General features: G+C 39.4%; 1 long non-coding RNA gene across 2 annotated transcripts in view; it reads right to left on the bottom strand.

Annotated features, from left to right (window-relative positions):
* The window catches only part of LOC146767070 (uncharacterized), a 133340-nt gene that overhangs the window by 88996 nt on the left and 23058 nt on the right, over nt 1-21286 (bottom strand). Inside the window, exon 1 of one of the 2 annotated variants that reach the window (XR_014956169.1) lies at nt 6364-21286. This exon is cut by the window's right edge and continues 16338 nt beyond it. The exons of the other annotated variant lie outside the window; for it this stretch is intronic. This is a non-coding gene — a long non-coding RNA (uncharacterized LOC146767070). The remainder of the gene's footprint in view (nt 1-6363) is intronic. 2 annotated transcript variants of the gene reach the window in all.

Below are 21286 nucleotides of genomic sequence, written 5' to 3'. Positions count from 1 at the left end.
AAATATTTCCTTTAGATTTTAATCTTTTAAATATGGAACACTTATTTTTATTTTTTCTTTAAAATGGAACATGTTTCAAAAAAAATTAGTCTTCTGATTCAAAACTGTACTCATTTTATTTGACAAGAAAAATATTTTTGTTTACAGAGAGAAGAGGGACATGCTGGCATTACACTACCCAAGAGAGAAATGGTCTCAGGCAAAATTACAGCTCATCTGTGAATTTTTCTCTGAGCCTCAAAGCAAGACACAGCTGTACCATTTTGAATTTTCTTGTAGCACCAACCTCTCACAACTTTTCTCTCAAGACCTCCAAACGGAACCCTCTGATCTGACACAGACTCCCTGTGCAAATCAAGGCAAATTCGGGTGGTTTGGGTTGGTGGTTTTTTTTTTTTTTTTTTTTTTTTTTCACTTCAGAAGAAATTCTGCAATTTGCAAGCCTTATCTTCAGAGTTACACTGAATGCCACTTCCTTGGAGTTTTTCACCTGAGATCAGGTGTACCACATGTGCTTTGCTGCTGACCAGAATTGCTCTGATGTATCAGAGGGAAGATCAAATCAGCTCTCAACTTGACTCTACTGCCAAAGCCTAGACAATGTTGTTGCCATTTTTACCATGGAATATGTGTCCATACGTTAAAAAAATACACATGTATCATAACTAAGGTAGCATTTGAAAATTTTTAAATTAAACCAAATCATGTAAAACAGACAGAAGAGCAACAGACAACCTCTTCATTTACTAGGCCTCCTAGAGAGCTCCGTGGCATAAATAAATGAGTTGTGGTTAAGCTGATTTCAGTTTGGCTTTGCTCACACAGTGTAATGTAGTTTTTTTGTTAATTAAGAAACAGAACATAACCTGACACCATTTGAGGAATAGGATTATAAAGATGTAATTTTATGTTAGACTGCTGTGTAAATAGGCTCATTCCCAAATTGTTAGAGCAGTGAGCATTTTGATAAGATACCTGGAAAGCCTGACTATATTAACAGTACAACCTTCATAATTATGTTATTGTTGACTGATAGCAACATAAATGAATACACGATGGATCAAAAGAAATGGCAGAATACAGAAGTGCACATAAGCTTAAAGGTATAAATTGATGCTGAAAGTAAATTACTAAAATTGAGCATCTAAATACTATCCCTTGCAACTCGTCTAGAAGGTGCTGTGCTATTCTTGCCCAGTAAAACGAACATGGGTTTATGGTCAAAAAAGGAATGGCCCATTCCAGGGATATTAAGGGCTGTTGTGATGCCCTTCACTTTGCATGTTCACAGCACATTTTAAAACCCTCTCTTGCCCAAAGTGTATCATCTCCAGCTGATGCTTTTAAACAATGCTTCTTCATGAGGATGATGACCCAGGCCTGATATGGCACCAAAACCAAATTCCATGTGGCACCCCTTCCCTGTCTTCCTCCCAGAGCTTCCCAGCTAGACAATTCTTGGCTGCGTTTCTGGCAAGGATTCAAAGTGTTGTTTCCAGGCTGGGAGCGATTTGTTCAGTCACTCCTGAAGAAGGTCATGGGGACTACCTTCTCCATGAGATGGCTCCTCCTGCAAGGAAGCCACCAGAAGGAGAAAAGCCAGCAGAGCTGCCCTTCAAACAAACCGATGTAGGATTGCTGGAGCAGCTTGGTGTCAGCTCACTGGAAGATAAGTGCTGCTTGTCGAGTGCTATTTCTAATTAAGCAAAGATAGCACTCCAGCAATCATGGGACTGATGATGCAGCTTCATTATCACTGAAAGCATATTCCTAGGTCTGTCCTGGATTGCTCTTCCAGCACCTGTGTAACAGCATCAGTCCCCCTCATTTCCAAGGAGCCTGGGATTCAATTCCCTTTTGAGCCACGGAAGCACGTGTGCAAGAACTTGCAGCATAGTCAGGACTGGTGTTTCCTGGACTGTCACCACAGACTTTTGCAATAATTTACAGAGCATAATAGAGTGCCTCGCCGTGGCACTCCTCAGCTGAGGTTTTTTGTTCCTGCTGTGCTGCTCCAGTACAACTCTCCCCTCGCCCCCCTGGCACGCAGCAGTCACAAAGCAGAGTGTGCCACAGGCAGTGGAGCTGGCATTTTACAGCAGCAAGAGCCAAGCACTGGGTCTGATGCTGCTGCTAATCTCCAACACAAACTTGGCAGACCCCTGCATCTCCCCTTTTCCTTCAGTTAAGTAGCTGTAGCAACTGCACTTGCCTCCTTTATGGGTTGTTGTGAAAGATTCTGAAGAAATTGTACTACAGCCAAGTATGTTTTCCCACACTATTTGTGCTCAAATTTGTCTTCCATACACTACATGTAAATACAACGCCAATTTGTATTTAATGCAAATGCTTTCTTCTCTCCTAGCATAAGGGATTCCATCGATTGAAGAAAAAAATTAGGACATTTGGGATTAGGGCTTTAAAGAAACTCCACTAATTAGATAACCCATCCCCCATCTCTTTTAATTTAAAACCACTTAAAGCCCATTTTCAAGTTTCCAAAGCAGATATAAGGTGCTTTAACACACATGAAGCAGATGAAATTATTTTGTAATGAAAGTCTTGTCATACATCATTAGGATCTTCCTCCTACCTATAGGACCATTTAGGAAGCTGAATAAATCTATCCAGCTTTATGGCTGTAAGAGATGGTACATTAAGTTTTCTGGCCCCAGAGTGCCTGAAGAAATCCAAACACCAGTATTCTTCAAGTCCAGGAGATTTTATATTCCTGCTTCCAAATGTTGTTTGGCAGAGGTGTCCAACAGCAAATCCTCACTTGGCAGCTCTGAACAGAGGTCTAGGAGCTTTAAAGAGACATATTTATCACAAAGCACACCAAGAGGTGTGAGCACTGTATTTCTGACAAACAATAACATATTGCCTCCTCACATCTGTGGTGTTGGTCTTTTCAAGACACAGGAACATGGTATTCTAGATCCCTATTTAGTCAGAGTCTCCTGCAGTCCAGGAGCTATGGGAATCCAGGGCTTCCCTCTGGCTGCCCTGGCAGGTCTGGGACCCTGGCAGGGGTCAGGAACCCCCCTGGACAGAGCCCCCAGAGACACTGTCTCTGATCTCTGTCCATGGAAAAGAGTTTTCAATCTTACAGGGTGAATTACAAACTCTGAGTGTTTGATATAAGTAATAATTAAGTGTGGCACGGGTGCAGAAGTAAAATTTTAGGATCTAGATAAGGGGTTCAAAGGGGACAAGATGGAGGAAATTGGGTGTGCCTTGTCCTTTTTCTTCTTCTTCATGCCCTCCATGTTTCACTGTAGTATTGGCATTTTTCTGTTGGTTCAGGCTGGGGACACACTGTTCAACGTAGGTGACAGATATTGGCACGTTATTGTAAATCCAGCCCAGGGAGTTTCTGGTATTTAATGTTTGTAACATCCCACTGAGGGCAGAGCCCCACACGCTGCCCTGCAGGACAGAGCTGGGCAGGGCAGCAGAACATGTGAGAGATAAACAGAATAAACAACCTTGAAACCAGCACAGACCAATTATGGCTTCTGCTTTGGCAGCGGGGCAGAAAGACAGAGACTTTCTACAATCTGGGAATCATCAATACCTCAGATTCCAACAAGGAGCTTGCTGCAAACTGCAGCAGCTCCAGTCAGCTTTCAGCTCTCACAGCCTGGGATTTCGGACCCTTCTCACTCTGGCCAGGGAGTGACACTCCAGCATTTACCATCCCACCACCCCTCCCAGGGCTGCAGCAACAGCTGGGCCACTCAATTGCTCCTAATTAAGAGGCTGGCAGTGGTATCTAGGCAAGAACATATAAATAAAAACTAGAGTTTTTGGGCACACAGATTTTAAATGAAAAATCATAGAAAACAGACACATTTAATAAAAATATTCATGATAAAAGTACTTCTTTTTTTTCTCAAAACACACCCATTGGAATTACTTTCTAACATTCCCAGCTGCATCTTAATTTGAACCAGAACTAAATTATTTTCATTCCTGCTACACTGGTACAATTTTCTATTATCCTAGTGGAAAATATGTAATCAAACTAATGCATTTATCCATTTTGATGTGGGTTCTGTGACATTTTGCTTTTTGCTCTGCTGGAAAACCGACAGTTGCTTGGTTTCCATTTGTGTTTCTACTATAGCTGGATGAATAATGCAATTTTTTTAAAGAATCTGTCTCTTTTTGTAAGGTGATGGGGGAAAGGAGGATTTCAAGTGGAGTAAGTTTGTTTCCTTTTTGTAGCTGATAAAAAAACCAAAACAAATAAGTGAAGCACTCTTTGGAGTGAGTTGAGGGGGATGGGCTGCCTACCCTGGTGTGTGGTGACTGTGTGGGAGCTGAAACCAAAAGCTGGCTCAGTTTTAAAGTACAGGGGGACATTGATCAGAGACCACCACTTTTAGGGAGATCAGTAACAGAAATAATGGTAATTAGGTTTCTATTTATTATTTCCATTTTTCCATTAATTGCACCTTTTTCTCACACTTAACTTTAGTGTCTGGTGACTTGCTTGAATGCAGTCTGTCTAATAAACAGTAAAGCAGAACCAAGAAAATTTCAACAGTGGATTCCACCATAAGATTTTTTTTTTGCTGGTCTAAACTACTCCATCCTTTTCTTTGTCTATGTTGTATAAGGCTTACTCCAGTTTGCTGAGTCACTAAGACATTAAAAAAAAAAAAAATAGAAGTTTTAAGGTTTTTTCACTCCTGACCACAGTAATCAATCTAGCTGTCTTTTTATCTCGGCTCTGGAGATGAAATCAGATTTAAACACCATTGATAAACAGCTACAAGCATATGGTCATTAAACCCTGAGGGATCTCTCTTCTAAGCCCTGCTTTATGAAGGTCTGGATACTATGAAAAGGAGATATTCCCTTTTTCCAAAGTCAGCTGTAGGGGAACCTGATCAGGAATTACTTGACAAAAGAGGAAGTAGGAGCTTCCCAAGGGAAATAGCCTTCATTTGTCACTATGTCACCTCTCTCTGCCTCATTTTATGTTTGTTTTCCATAAACAAGCACTGTGTAAAGCAAACCTCCCCAAAAATCACACTACAGAAATAATTGCAATGTTCTCACATGAGAGACCAATAATAAAAGTTAAATTTGCCTTTAAAATATGAAACTAGTCCTATTCTCCCATTTCCTGCCTGTTAAATATCTATTAAATTGGCCAGCAGCTACTTCAGAAGTGGCTGCTAGACATTTATTGCATGTTACACACTGTTGCTCAATTTTATGTGCTCTGGTAGGGGGAATACACAGGCTTGAAATGCACTTAATGTGCAGAGGGGGCAGAGTGAAAGCCCCAGGGCTGCAGTTACCTAATGGAGCGTTGGATGTTCTGGTGGAATGGAGAAATGCAAATATTCTCTCTGACCAGCCTTTCAAATTTCTCTGGACCAACCTGGCAGCTTGACTTCTTGTTTAAAAGCCTCCTTCAATTTTTAAAATATCAGGTAACACTCCCCTCTAAACAAACTATAGAGACCCCTGCAAATTAAAGCAATCTGCATAACAACCACTAATGGATGAAAATCCAGGGCAAGAATAAGCTTTGAAAATACACTAAAACACAAAGTCCAAGCTTCTGCTATTATGTCCCCTGCCTTTCTACAACTGACAGCACTGTGCTGAGCAGTCTCTGAGATGGAGCACCAGCAGAAAGCACCTGCCCCAAAGGCAAACCAACAGAAACAACCAGTGCTAGGAATACAGGAAAAGAATTTAGAAGCACTTCATCATAATCAATAGCTGAATTTCTTTAAGGCCTAAAGAACTCCTTGTGCACCCAAAAGTTTATCTCTTTTCCAAATATACCAGCTAGTCATCGAGCTGCTTCCTTCTGCCAACAGCCTTTGTTTCCTGTACCATCACATGATCTTGGCTACAATAACACTACTATTTAGGCTCATAGAATATTTATATTTACCTCAAATTTATTTTAAGTTAAGCAAATCTTGAGAAGGAAAATACTCTTGAGAAGAAAAAGGTTGTCTTGTCACAAAAGAGAAAGTCTCAGGTACTTGTACAGTATAGCCTGAAAAAATGGTTAAAGCAAGGAAGAAGAGGTAAAGCTCATTTAAAGGTTACATTGAAAATTTGCATAGGTTTGAATGAGTCTCGGAATTGTATTAGTTGAATAAAAGGTAACCATCATCACTTTCTTTCCAGAGTGGTAATGCATTTACTTTGCCTGAGTGGTACCTTTGAAATCTTATCATTTATTATTTTAATAAAAGCACATTATTTAAAGCATTAAACATTAGAAGAATCCAGTTCACAGAGTTATAATAGTGACACAAATAAAGAGGAGTCTTTTCCAGAAGGAAAACTTTAAAGAAATACAAGAAATGGAAAAAGAGAACATACCTTTCTTGTCACACCCAAATGTCATGTTGGAATAAATCCCCAACCAAGCAACAAACTAAGTCCACCAAACTCCCAAAATTAAATGCAGCAGAGTACCTAGAGGAAGGCTCAGCCTCACAGGGAGCAAGAGAACAAAAGAAGCTCAGTAAGAAAGAACCAAAACAAATCGGGAAAAACAGTGCCCCTTTTCCTACTTTTTATAGAAACCTTCCACAACAGGTGCTTGTAGCCAAGCTAATAAAAGAAGAGAGAGACAGGTGCACAGGAATAAATTATGCTCAAGTGTTTTAGTGCAGCTCTGGTAAAAAAACACTATCTGTAAATTAAGAGCCACTGTGATATACTAAACAGGCTTCTTATGAAAAACAGAGAACTAAATCTTTTATATTCTTGTTTAAAAACTAAGAAGAAAGGATTAGCAAAGAGCCTGGGGAAGGTTAACAACACAGTTTTGCAAATGTTTATTAGGAGCTTCTCATGAGCAAAATGAAAGAAGGACTATATCTGTTTGATTATCAAACAATTCTGCAGCTGCAGCACATTAAGCTTTTATCCAAGCTAGACCATGGTAACAGATAAGAAACCTTCATCCAGAATAAGGACTGCATAACAGCTTATTGCTTACCTGGTAGTTGAAAATGTCCTTTTCTAAAACACTTGCTATGTTTAATTTTTAGTGTCTATCCTTATCAAGCCCCTTGCTAGGGGCTGAAGCTCCCTGTTATCAGTCTGGCACACAAATCCATTGCCTTAGTGATGTTTTTTCCTAACACACACCTGTGGAACTGTCTAATGTAGCTGCAAAATCCTTAATGTCTGGGTAGGATTGTACCCACCCCTTACAATGTTGGTTTACCATGGTCAGCATTCCAAGCGAAGAGTTGATGTGTTAAATTTACTGAAACAGGCCATAATTAAAGTTTATTTCCCATGGTACCAGAGAAATTGCTCAGAAAATCAGGCCACAGGGTTATGGGGAATTCTGAGCATTAAATATTGGCTGGCAGCTCCAGCAGCAATGAAAAATTGGAAATGAATCAACATTTACTCAACTCCTTCCACTTTTATTGGGACCTGTGTGAAGTTTCCTTACTCTGAGCTGTGCAAAGGACACACGATGAAAAGAAAAGATTCTGTTACTGGGCTGGGCTCTCTTGTGTAGGAAGGAAAAAGAGGTATGAAGACAAACCAGCTGCTCCCCTATTTCTTGAACAAAGTTAGCAATGCCACGTTATGATATCTGTCAACACGGAGAAGGAGAAAGCTCAGCCTTCACAGGGTCACAGGTATCCTCTGACTGTCCTTTCTGCAGGGCTGCAGACAGTAACGTGGTTCCCAAGCCCACATGCAACTTTGCCAAGGAATTGCAGGAAGCCTAGAGCCACTGGCAGGTGCATGAAAGACAAATGAGCCTAATAAAATACTAAGAGAATTAGTGCTAGGCTATTAAGCTCTGGTCCCTGGTGGTATCGAGGTATTTAAAAATCAGAGGGAATTAGAAGTCTAAATATATGTGCAGCTTTGCTCCTTCAGTTTAGATTGTTATACTGGAAGTTTCAGAGCCATCAGATGGGTTCTGGATTTCCCTTGTAAAATCAAATGGGAAAATAAAACCTGAAAATCTTTATAGTTTTTCTTGCTGCAGAAATTTCCCTTTGCCTCGGCAATAAAACTTTCACAAAAATTATCTTTTATCTCTGAGATTCCAGTCCAGAAATTCCAGGCTTCATCCTTTTCTAGAATGGTACCAATTTTTCCGACCTGATACTTTACTTTCTATCCAGATTTTTGGCTATTCAGAGGAACAGTAAGAAAAATTATTAGTGTCTTATGAAAAATTTAGAATTTCACCTATGGAGATCAACAAATATTTCATAAAATGTGTCTAGACATTTCTGTGGTACCACCAGAGGAATGATTGGAGAAAAGATTATGTAAATAACAAAAAAAAAAAAAAAAAAAAAAAAAAAAAGAAAACAAGCTAGGTGACCCAGGTCAAGTCTATTTCCTTATTTATCTTACTGTATTGTCCTAGTTTTTTTTTCCAGGAGAGAGAAAAATAAAGAGAGAGGGGGAGAGATAGAATAAACAGAAGTAGTTTATAAAAATGTTGTAAGAATAATGCTGTTCCCATTATATCACAGAGCACATCTGTCAACTCTATCCATTTCTTCTAGATGAGGTGGAGAGACCTCTGACATTTCAAATGCATCACCCTAATCAAATCCCTATCCTCTGAAATGTTTTCTGAGACTGCATTATAGTCTGTAGAAAGCAATGAATGAATAATACTTTGGAGAACAATAAGTTAAGTAGCAGAAACAGAGCTGGAATAACTGAGTTCACCAGCATTAAAAAGTAAGGGAACCATTAATCCCTGAAGAAAAAGCATTTTCAGCTCTGCACCACCGAGATGTGCAGGGCTCTGGAGAAGCTGCTCAGGGTTCCCATCCCCACGGGGAGCAGGGATGTTCCCAGCACTTCTCTCTGCTGTGCTGCCTGCCTGGGCATCGACTTCCAGAAGGGATGAGAGGCCCTTAAATGCAGTTGTCAATCTCAGTTTTTAGCCAGAAGATTTATTTCTTTTCTCAAAGCCCTCAGTGGCTACTTTTCAACCTCAATCATAAAGTGTCCTCTGTCCTTAGGCAGCATTGCTGAAAAAAGGTTTAAGATGATGTAAGTCATGGTCTGGCAGCTAAAACCATTTAAAAGTTACATTTTTTGGTTCTGTTACAAGCAATGTAACTGGCTAGTTGTGTGATTTTGTATTTCTCTTCAGTCATAAAAACAGGGAATACCTAGTCTGAACCAGAGACCTGGGCTTCTACAAGCAATGAAAAGGGGGAAGCAGAAGGCAGAGGGCAATTCTTCCTCTTCTAGGACTCAAAACTAAGTCATTTGACATTTTTTCCCTTCCTTTGTCCCCACCATTAAGTACAGAAAGAGTGGGGAGGATCAGTTTAGGGTCAGGGAGGATTAGTTTCGTCTAAACATTTGTGTCTAGAAGTTAAACACCAGTACTCCCCAGATAGTTAGAGTTGTGGATATCCCTGCATGGTGTTTTTTCTTTCTTAAACAAGGCCCTTATGGAGGAACAAGGCACACAGGGAAGCCCATATTTCTGTCTGTTAACCTTTAAGGGAGTTAAAAAATGGGTTTCATAACAATTATTCTCGTGTGTTTACCACACAGGAACCTTACATTTCTGTTATAATCAATATCAATTATATATGGAGTAATATCAAGAAATTAAAGAAGCAAAGTAATAAAGAAATAAAAAGAAATATGAAGTTAAAAGGAAACCAAAAGTAGAGTAGAACTACTCAAAAAAATATCTCAATTCATAGGACTCTGAGAGGACATTCAGTCCATCCTCATGATGCACAAGAAGCAGTCCTGTAGCCATGAGGAATGTGTGTTTACTCAGTACAAGCATTGCAATGCTATTATCCCAGTTGCTTAGATCCTTCCATCTGGGACAAGAGCACTCCAGACTTCAAATACAAGCAAGAAGAGATAAGAGGGAGGTTCCCAGCAAATGCCTTCATGCTCTGAGGACACATTGCTTTCATCTGCAGCACTATCAGGGGACCAAGGATTTAGGACAAATGCACTGAATTATTCTGGTCAATGTGCTTACTTGATGCTATTGCTTTTGCAAAAGAGAAACAAGTGAAAACAAATTTCTGCAAAGAATTTAAACAAGAAGTATCATGTATGATAGCAGGAGCAAGCTCGTGGTACACTTGAATTCATTAGCAGGATCCCAGCTGGAGTTGCACTGATTTATTCAGGATTGGTTCAAAGTAAGTTCCCTAAATAAGCAGTGTCAGAGCAAAAGTAGTAATGCGACCTTCCCCAGGAAGAACCTGAAGCTGATTTGCAACCTTACAGCTGCTGAGCAAGGCTTAGGTAAAAGTTTAAATCATGAGCTTGAGCAATGGAACTTGCTGGAAAATTTAGGACACAATAAATTTTGATGGAAGAAGTTGTATGAGTAAGCAATTTCCTACAGAAAATGGTTTACTTATTTTTTAAGCTTAATCTACTAAACAAAATTAATGTATTTTCAGACTACTCAGAGGGTAATATTTTGATTAGCTGAACTGTACTGACATATTAAGTACAGTTTCCAATCAAGAAAAGAAAGTCTAGAATACCCCAAGGCCCCATAAGAGTCATGGTCCTGTATCAGATCAAATTCTTTCCAAGAGGGAGATTTTACCACCTGAACTATATGTACCACAAAATTCAGCTTCTCTTCTGACTGGTTTGAGGTGTGGTATTCACATGGTTGCAACTCTCCCCACCACCAAAACCTTGTCATACAAACCCAATACAACACTGAATTCCTCATTATAGTTAGGGAACACTGAAGGGCTAAAACTATTTCTCAAATACTAATAAAATGGAACCTTATAGATAACAGATGTTTTACTAGGAAAAGGAAATCTGTTTTTCTTACCTCTAGACACCTAACTTATTCTCAGACATTCTTTGTTCATTATGCTAAATGTACTTTTTTGAGACTAGATTGGTGAAGGAAGCCTAATCGAACTCTCAATGTGACTCCTCAGCTGTGACATTTCTTTTGCTAATTCTCTTGGAGAACAACCCTGCAGCTCCTGACAATAATTAAACAGAACCCTGAAAAAAATTCCTGCTGTGAAAACAGGATCAGACTCTACTCTTCACACTGCTAAGAAGAGTATTACAATCTCTTGTCTTTGTTTTTTAGATGCATTTATTTAAAGGTTGTCAGTAAGCTGTGATGTGAATATTGTCACTGCATGCTGAGAAAAATAGTGGCTGTCCTAATTATAAAGTATTGCTTTGCACATGGAGAACTGATAGTTTTAGGGGTGCCTCAATCCTTCTACTTTCTCCTTTTGCTGGTAAAAATTGCTCGTGTCTTTTCTGCTCTCTTTGGATCTTAGGTGAGGCAGAGGAAAGCCGGCAGACAGGTCACAGGGGCTTAGTCAGTGGCTGCTGTACTCTGCAAAAACACCTGGCCTTGGTTTCCCTGGATTGAGCTCCAGTGGTCCAGGACACAGAAAGTTTATGTTGGAAAGAAGTGTTGATTAGAGGGAACCCTGAGTCATGAACACCATGAACTCCTGAGCTCCTCTCTTTGCCAAACTCAGACTCTCCCACCCTCAGTTCTGTGAGAAGGCACAAGGGGAGCTCCATCCCCTGGAGGACCTGTTTTGTTCCAGATCTGGCTGTTGAATATCTCTTCATGCACAGCCTGCTGGTGCTCCTGCCAGGTAATATTCTCATTTGAAAACTCTTCGCAGGCATGACTAGCTTTGCTTTCATTTCTGCCTATAGTCACTGCTACTAAAAAGGGAGGAAAATACTGTCAGCATGTAAATTTTTCATGTCTCAAATGTTTTTGACTCAAAGAGAAGAAAGCAAATCAAAATTCCACCAATCATTCAAAAGTCAGAAAAAGAGCAAGAAACATAGAGAGAAATGTCCCAGCAACATGTTTGAGCTGAAGACTCCAGTGCTCTTGGGTTACCTAACCCTGTCACAGTATCCCAGATTTCCTTACATCAAAATTCAGGTTTCTGAGGTGGCACTGGTTTACTGCCATGAGAAAAACCTGCAAGCCAAGCACTGTGAGGTGAGGTGTAATGAGAGGAATATTTTTTTGCCATCACCTTCTGCATATCTGAGAGTTCAGCATGAACATCATGTTTTAGGGTGCTGGTTTTTCTACAGGACCCTGGAGTTCATTTGACATCACATGCTGCACTGCTTCTGTTTTCTGTTCAGCAAGAGGAAAACAAAAGATTTTGCACAGAATTTCAAAGATTTTTTCAGTGAAACAGAGGGTGATCACTTGTCACAGGATAAGTCAGATCACTCTCAATAATAACTAACCCAACTCCTCTAGTTCAGGGTCAGACCAAAGCTGAATTTATATTTTAGATATTGTGGAAAGTCAGTTTATTTTACCATGGACCAGAGAAGCAGCAGAGCTCCAGGTCTGTCCTGTGTGAGGACAGAATTACACATCATAGCTCTCTTTAGAGCCCTCACTGCCAGCTCACAGACACCTAACCATGCCACTGCTCCCAAATGCATGGGGCTAAAAGCATCTAGCCCATTGTCTTATGAAAGGTTTTGGCATTTCACAAGACCTAAAAAAACCATAAAAAACAAAACCCAACTGGAAAGAGAGGAATTACAAGTGTCCTCAGCATCTGAGCTATTTCTTTAAGTATTGTTCCTTAGTTTCCTTTTTAAAGTGGGTGTCAAATATTGCAAGGCTTTATTCAGACCATAAACAGGCCAGAGAAGCCTGAACAAAAAGGAAATTGCAGGAATGTAGGTACCTCAAATTTTAGGCTTAAGCTGTGATTTCATTTTCTGCCTTTGCTCTTAGAACTTTTTATTATAAATTTAAGGAGAGATTATACTGTAATAAAGAGGTTATTCAGTGGAATTAGTGGCTAGGAAATTTAGAAGAGACTAACAGGAGAGCCTGGCCTTGCCATGGGATCATGTAATAATTCGCTGCTGTCTCACAGGAGGTCAGCTAGTCAAGCACAGCAGCTCAAAGCTGGGAGGGGACTAATAATCTATGACCCTAACCCTAGTTTACAGCCATGCAGGCTTTGAGCATGAGCAATCAATTTTCATACTTTGGAGAAAAACCCACCATCGTAAAGAGAAAGCATTTGAAATGAGCTCCTCTGTGCTACTGATACTAGAGCTGGGTGCAGTCACCCTTCCACTTGTTGAGCAGTACCCCAGGCATGACCCAAAAAAGTCTCTGTTTAATTTTCCTCAAGCAGAAAGTCCTCTCACACACGCACATATTCCTTTCAGGTGCTCGAAGGGTGAGGGTGATGGCAAACAGGAGGACAGAGTGAGAGAGAAGAAAAGGCCAGTCTTTACTGTTTTGCCAGATTAGGCAAAGGCACCTGTACATGGCAAGAAATCAGACTTGATAAGTACCTACTGCTGGTCCAATTTCCATAATTTCCATGGAAACCTGTCAGACTGTACATGCCAGAGTACATGACAGTAGTATGAGAAAGGAATAATGCAGCAATTTGTTTTCCTAAGCTCTGCTGGGGCTTGCTTGGCCCCTTACCAGCCACTCATCCCTGCACCTGCCCACGCTGCCATCCAGGCAGCAAACCCTGGTGGCAATGAGAGGTGAACCAAGGCAAAGTCTGCACAAAAATCATGGGCTATAGAAGTACATGTGAGACCAGTTCATTGTCTGAGAGCTGCACACACAAGATGCATCTGGGGCTGAGCCAGCACTGTGTGCCATACATACACATCCAGCTGCCTCTTTTCCCTCAAGGGACTGAGCACTGGACAAAAAGTCAGATCTATGAATTTCCAAACTGGGAGGCTGCTTGGTGATGGTTCAACTGTCATTTTTAGAATTAAAAACCTTTGTGTAAAAGTGTTGGACATTCAAACAGGTAGAGAAAGCACAAATCTAATCTGTATGGGGATTAATTATTGTTACTGCTATTGCTGTTATTGATATTATTGTTGTTAGTGTTATTACTCTCATCATCATTATAATAAATATTGTCATTATTATTTTTTTAATATAGTAATACATTTGTGAGAGTATTCCACATTTTGGGTCATTGCTGGAACTAAAATAAAAGGTGATGAGGTAAGGAACAGCAGTTGTTGGAATGGAGCAGCTCAAACCTGGTAGGGGAAATCAGCCAGTTTGCAAGGCTGGCAGATACTCAGCCAGTGAATGGGCTCTCATGGCAACGAATCCCAAGCAGTGATTGAATTCAGCACAGGATTTCTTTCTCACTTTTGAGTCCTAGTTTATAGACCTCAGGACAAGGTTTGTTAAATTAGGCTATAATTCCTCCATTATAAAATGACATCTTAATGGTTCTGATCTTTTGGAAGACTTTTAGCAGATTAGGAGGTGATGGGATAGGGGAAAAGATTTACTGCAAGCTCAAAGCCATGTGGTAATCCAAAGGGATTTATAGACAGTACTCTTCACTACTTGTGCTGAACAAGGATGTGAATTATTTGATCCTGATAACATGAGAATCCTCTTACAATATAGTATGAGCTTGACAAAATGTGAATAATGCTAAGAAAACATTCAGAAGTATATTTTTCTCCTTCCCCTTTTAGTTGTATTTGAAGGAGTTGAAACCTGGGTTTATATAATTTTTATATCCCCTTAGACAGAAGCTCTGAACAAAAGTTAGTTCAGTGTTGAAGGATACAGCTAGCTGGAAAACTCCTTCAGAAATATTTTTTTAGGTACTGGAGTGTGCAAAGTCATAGAAGTGAAAACTTTGGGCAAGGATATTACCAGTTTAAACATGCAGGTTTCTTGGATATGGGAGAGAATTTCAGGTCAGAATAGGGGCAACCCAAATTCATGGCCTTGTTCAGGCTAGTTCAGTCAGGACATTGGGCTGAAGGGTGCCCTCAGACATTCTGTCCAACTGCATCTGGGCTACTTTAATTAGTAGCTCTCCAGTTGCTTTCCACAGATAATCCTTTCCAAACAGAAAAATATCCTTTCCAAGACCTGTCAGTAAAACTACATGTGTAGCCAATAGTTACACCAATTTAATCAGAATTACCAAGACTGTGAACAGACTGCAGCTTAAAGACCTTGTACATGATGTTGTGTATAAAATAATAGCTACTTGTTCATTTGAATCTGAAATACTAAGGCATCTCTGATTAAATTCTCTTACGAGCCTCATTAATATATAGCTCTGGATTAATTACAGAAATGTTTTCATTTCAACTTTAGGATGTAGTGGAAAATGATGGTCTTCACACAGCAGAGGAGACAAAGATTATTTACAGGTATGATCAATCCAAGGTTAGAGATTATATCTGTGGGAGATTCAGTAAGAGAAGATCTAAACCCCAATGCTTCATGCTTGCTTCAGACTCCTTTCAATAATTTGAAAATAATTAAGAAAAGAATTTATGTTCTTGGCTGGTACAATTGATATTCTTAGCTGTAACAATTGATATTTTCAGCTGGAACAGTAGAGAAATCCCATAGCAGAGATATGAGCACAAGAACAAGTTCAATTGGGAAACAAAGAGTTGTTAGTTCAAGAATAATGTAATAGGATTTTTTTCCCCTTGATTAAATCCCAAATTTAGTTCCAAAGGGGTCTGCTCTTCAGACTGATCTGAACTGCTAGATCTCCTTTAAATGTTTGTCTTGTTTTGGTGCATCTGGGTGCTAGATCACACAGGAAGTACCCAAGAAACTGAGCCTCATAGAGAGATAATATTTCTCATGCCAGAGAGAATTCTAAGATACCCTGGAAGAAGCAGAAAAAAAGCTGGAAACTGGCAGTGAAAGCCTGACTAATTCACTCTCATAACAGACCTTGATTTTTTTAACAGACATGATAACTAATCATTTGCACAATTTACTATGGAACAAAACAGATACTCAAATTTTAAATTAAATTGAGTGTTTTTTCAATGAGATATATAGTTTTTTTCAATGAGATACATAATAGTTGGCAGCACTATGCTTCAGCTGGGTGGGAGAGCAGAGAAAATGCCAGATGGAATTTGTTACTTTGCATCATGAAGGGAGGTCACACAGGAGATTCTGCTACTTATCAGACCAAACATCTTTCTTTAGTGGCATGCAGTGACAGAATTTCATTGTTAAAGTCTGAATTAACCCATTACATGGTTTTGCAGAAAGGTAGGAAAGCACTCCAAAGAACTAAATATGGAAAATTTGATGTAATTGCTCAGGTGAACATTTTGTGAACCACACACAAAATGTGCATGCTGTTTTCTATTTTTTCTCAGAGCTACATCTTTGCAAATAGTTATATGTGTCCATCACAACTGACAGCTGCTGCCTCTATTGTGATTTAACACAATTCTATACCAAAGGACTCCATTTGATGTCTTTATTCTTTTTTTCCCCTCTATGTTCTCTCTGTTGGAATCCAATTTGTGATGATAATTGAAAGCCACTGCCATTTCAACTGGGCAAGATTCCTGCCCTTCTAAAATATATGTGTTTATTTCCTTCAGATGTACAATTTATATTCTAACACAATAGCTACCACAGAGCATAAAATTACTTCAACGCCAAGTTTAGCATTTAGAGTTACGTCCTTGTTGTAATGCTTTTAATTAGTCATTACTCATTGGCATGGAAACTTGTTTAATAGTTCGTTCACTTGATGAAGCTGATTTTCACTGGAAGCAAAAGCAGCTGTCTCTAACCATGCTAAAATTGAGACAATGATGAGCCATGGGGTTGTGTCCAGGACACACAGAATGCCTTACCTCACTCTGCTGGCAGGAGCCAGTGCTCCAGACTGGGCTGTCCGGGGTGCTCTGTGATCTGTCTGGGCAGTACCTCACCATCTGCAGTCACTCATCACCAGAGCCTCCTTAGCATGGTAGCTTTAACATCAAGTTTAGGAAATTCATCAGGGTTAAAAAATAAGAGACACTCACCTTCATGCAAAAATAGCATCAAGTCTCTTTAGATGTCACCTGATGGGCTGAATTGAATTTTTAGGAAGGGGTGAAGTGTAACATTGTCACCCTTGAGTGAGGATCTGAGCTTTGCACACAACGGAGCAAGTTGCTGGTGTTGTTTGGCTCAGGACAAATGCATGGCAGACAGCACAGCTGGGAACAGGCACTCCCAGTGCCTTCAGTCCTTGTTTTTGAGCTCATGTCAATGAGTTTTACAGATCCCAGGCAGGGGTGATGGAGGGGGGCAGTGGCATCAGTCTCCAGAGTGGAGGGATTGCTGTGTAGCTGTTGCCATGCTGAGCAATGCCCCAGTCAAAGCTCTGCTGCCCACCCTCGGGCACCACGGCTGCCTGGGTGCTCCTGGCTTCCTTTCTGGTTCCTGAATCCCCTGGTCACACCCCCCTTCCTTCTGAGTATTGTAAATTCAGGCGAACCCAATGGGAAGACATGATGATGTCTAACTCAATTCAGAAGGCTGAATTATTTCTGTATTAAAACTATGCTAAAATACATTAATATACTATATAAAAGGAGGATACTAAAACTATATACTACTTTCTCTGACTCTAACTTCCTCACAACTCCTGGCCCTCTCTAAACAATTATCCAAACACATTCGACATAGGAAAAACAAGGAGCAGAAATAGAAATTGTTTTCACCTCTCTGTGAACCTGAATGAAAAATCCTGAGAGGGAGAGAAATGTACCTACCACAGCTGAGGGAAACCCACCCTCCTCCACTGCTGCCGTGGGCGTTCTCCCAGTCTGGGTTGGGGCAGGAAGCTCAGGCTGGGGTTGTTGGCATTAAGTCACCACCATCCATGTCCCCTCTCACCCCAACGCCTGACAGCAGCCTGGGCACCATTTCACCACTGTGAAAGTAACAAACTCTTTATTTTTTTCTGTTTTTCTGTTTTTGCAATGATGCAGAAGACACCTTAGCTTATTCAAGTCCACCACAGGTCATGAAGGAAATAAAACACTGGAAGATTTGTTCATGTCGACTGTCTCCAGTCAAATATACAAGACTGAGATGTGAAAGCAAAATGCACTTCCATCACTTTTATTCTTCTCTCACACAAATGTCCACACATTACTGGGCTACTGTTGGTTCCCTGAAATATGATGTTTGCATCTGTACACAATAAACAACTGCAACCCTATAAAACAAGAGAGATCCCTGTCTCACCCTATCCCAAGCACCTTAGGGCTGCAATACATTAGGCAGTGGCAGCTCAGCAACTGTCTAGTTAAACAAAATGACCATCAGCCTCTGCAGCTGGGACTATGCAGTTTCCAGCCCATTTTGCTGAGGAAGGAACCCTGTCTCACACAATAACATTTGTTTCAGCCTTATTTTGATTTACAGTGCTGCTTTTCACTTTGGTATTTCATGGTGAGTAATGTGTACATTCTGCAAGACAGTGGATAACAGTGGATAATCCTGTTTTGTTGGATTAGGAATTTTTCACCCAAAATCTGCTTCTATTTCACTTGCCCAAACCTGATAAGGGTTATGGAATGAATAAGATTATATACAGAGCACCTGTTTCTGCTGTTCCTACCTAAGTTTTGTTCAACTGGCCAACTTCACCTTAATTTGATGAGACATAGGACTCCTACACTCAGCCCTCCTGCAGGGTGAAGTCAGAAATACCCTCAAGGAAAAATTACGTGGGGCCTGAACTTCCCTACAAATCTAATTTGTACAGGGAGGTTTTTTCATATCAAGTAGGGAAACAAGGGCATTCAAGTAGTCTTAAAGGAGATAAAGCCACTGGCTTGGGGAGGATGTGGGGTTGTAGAGGAGGTAGGAGGAAATCCAATGTAATACAATCAAATATAAAGCTCCTAGAAAAACAGACCCGGTTAGGCCTACAACTTATAGGAACAACTAGTTCATTATGAATGCTGGATTCTGCAAAATTGTTGTTTAATTCTGGGCAATCTTACTATAGCTATGACTATTTTTAGTTTTCCCCTTGAGCAGGAAAGCTAAATGGAAGCAAAACATTTTTTTGTTTGGGGTAAATATGCCCAAACTAATGGAAATTGTATTACACATAAATGCTTCTCACATTCTCCTTCATGCAACTGATTTTATGGCCGTGTTACCTGTCTCATGAACAATCACTGCTACTGAGATTTCCCCACACACTGCAGTTTTAAAACTGAGAAAATTTAATTTTGGACCCACTTCAAATAAAAATTGCAAATTTATAAATGGAATTATGCTCAAAAAAATTTTGTTCCAGAAAAAAAATTCTTGCTTTGTCATTTCTACCCAATTAGGATCAAGCATGAATCAAAATATTAGAATTTTTTATGGAAAAAGAAATCTAATTTATGAATTAGACTAGCTGTAATTCTACAGTTACGTAAAAAAATCACATCTTTGTATCTGCCTATCTATAATTTCATAATCTACATCATCCTCTTCAAATACATCTCTTGATAACAATTAATGAGTGATGCTATCTTGCAAGTAAGGAAATATCAAGGAATGTGTTTCTCATGCAAACTCATTTAAATATTTGGAATTTCTCTTTGACTTCAATGGCCTTTGGATCAGATCCCTGGTGTGTTTATCAAGCTTGAAATGTTCCCAAGGTTGTACTGCTGTGAATGAGAAATAAAGTAATTCAATTCTAGTTATTAGCTTAGCAGAAGAGGAAAAAAATTGAGGTCATAGTGGGGTTATGAATTTTTTGTTCTTTTTTTTGCTGCTTTTTCTCAGTGTGGAAGTAGGTAAAGCTTTCATCTCTTCTGGGCAGCAGTTATGAGGATTAGGTAACAGGAAGAATTTCAGTTAATCAGTTCAATGAATTTTGCCTCATTAGGAATTCAAGGAAATTGTCAAGCTCTAAGCCCTCCCAAGATTGCCCTGATTTATTTATTTATTTATTTATTTATTTATTTATTTATTTATGAGAAGTGCATTAAAAGGTTTTATCCATGGACTGTTGGGTTCAACTAATTACATTAAGAGCTAATACGATTTCCTTGTTTATGCTGTTTGTACAGGAAGATGATTGTCTAATCCTTTAAGCAGTACATTTAATTTTAGTTTCTATTTCAAGTTTTTAAATAGTGTTAACTACTTCTAGTTCTCCAAGTAAACATAGTCTAAATGTTAAATGTTTACTTCTAAGTAGCTTCAAGGATGAAGCTGCTCTGGTTTCATTTCAGACAGGAACATCATTTCATGCCCATTGGTTCTAAGCTGCAGGGCAATGGTGGAAGAGGGGAAAGAGAACAAGAAAAGTCCTTTTCTAAAGCAAGTTCAGGACTTAATCTGCACAATTGCTGCACAGTGGGTGGCTAAAGTGTTCATTGCTACACTGCAGTCGTTATTACTAATTATTACTCTAATGTATGTCTATGTATGTCTAATCTGATCATCCATCTATATCTAAGTATTTTAAATCTATATATGGAAGTAGAATGAAGTTATACTGTGTACATTAATTACATTTCCTCTTTTTGGAAGTTATGTTTCTGTTGCATTTCTGAAATAATATTGAAAAAAAAAGATTCAAAAGAAGTCTGGAGAAGCAAACAAATAAATGTCACTGCTTAAAACTGTATGCAGACATTATGGTTAATCTTCTCTCTGTATTTCAAGTGTTTATTAAAAAATAAAAATTAATTAAAAATAGGGATACTGACTATTGTCAGTATTGAAGATCTGGAGCTTTGATGGGAGTTTTACGCCTCGGGCTGTATTTCACCATTGACTCTTAGATTCTATGTCTAGATTATAGAATTTTGTCCTGCAATATAGCCAAGTTTGATGTCCCAAGGTATCAGCAAGGAGGAGCAATGCTCCTTTCTCTTTGACATTTCCTATAGGCCTTCTCTAGAAAAACTTTCAGCCCATGATCCATTACTTCTAGGCAATTCTTAAAAAAAAATTCCTTAAAATTTCTCCAGAAGTCAGCCTAGAAGAAAATATCCAGAAATCTGAATGTCACCTGGAAAATTTGCAGGATGAGTCTGTAAAACTCCCCACCCTGAGGTGCACTAATTTTTACTACTTGCTCAGCATGAGTCTCAAGTGCAGATGTGCCTACCACACAGATAGAGAGGCAGCTAATGAACTACTCCCTGACATGGGTAATGGAGACATGTACACCTGAACTAACTGAGAATACACTTTTAGGGCATGCTGTAAGGATAGAGACATGTAAACAGAGAAATTAGACTTGAGCCATTGGTTGTGTCTTAGATGAATTAGTTTAAATCTATCCCTTTATTTCCATTTCCAAGAGAAATGGTGATGCCTCTTTCATTCATCTTGAACTCCTATTTAGGTGATAGACTCTTAATAACAAAGACATTCTTGTTTGGACATTAATTCTTTATCTGAGTTACAACTGGAATTATAGAATAACTCAAGTTAGAAGGGATCCGTAAA

The sequence above is a fragment of the Lonchura striata genome, chromosome 6 (assembly GCF_050655825.1).
Source record: "Lonchura striata isolate lonStrDom1 chromosome 6, ASM5065582v1, whole genome shotgun sequence".
Taxonomy (NCBI): Eukaryota; Metazoa; Chordata; class Aves; order Passeriformes; family Estrildidae; genus Lonchura; species Lonchura striata.
Note: the sequence above shows the minus strand (reverse complement) of the source record. Positions and strands in the feature narration are given on the sequence as shown.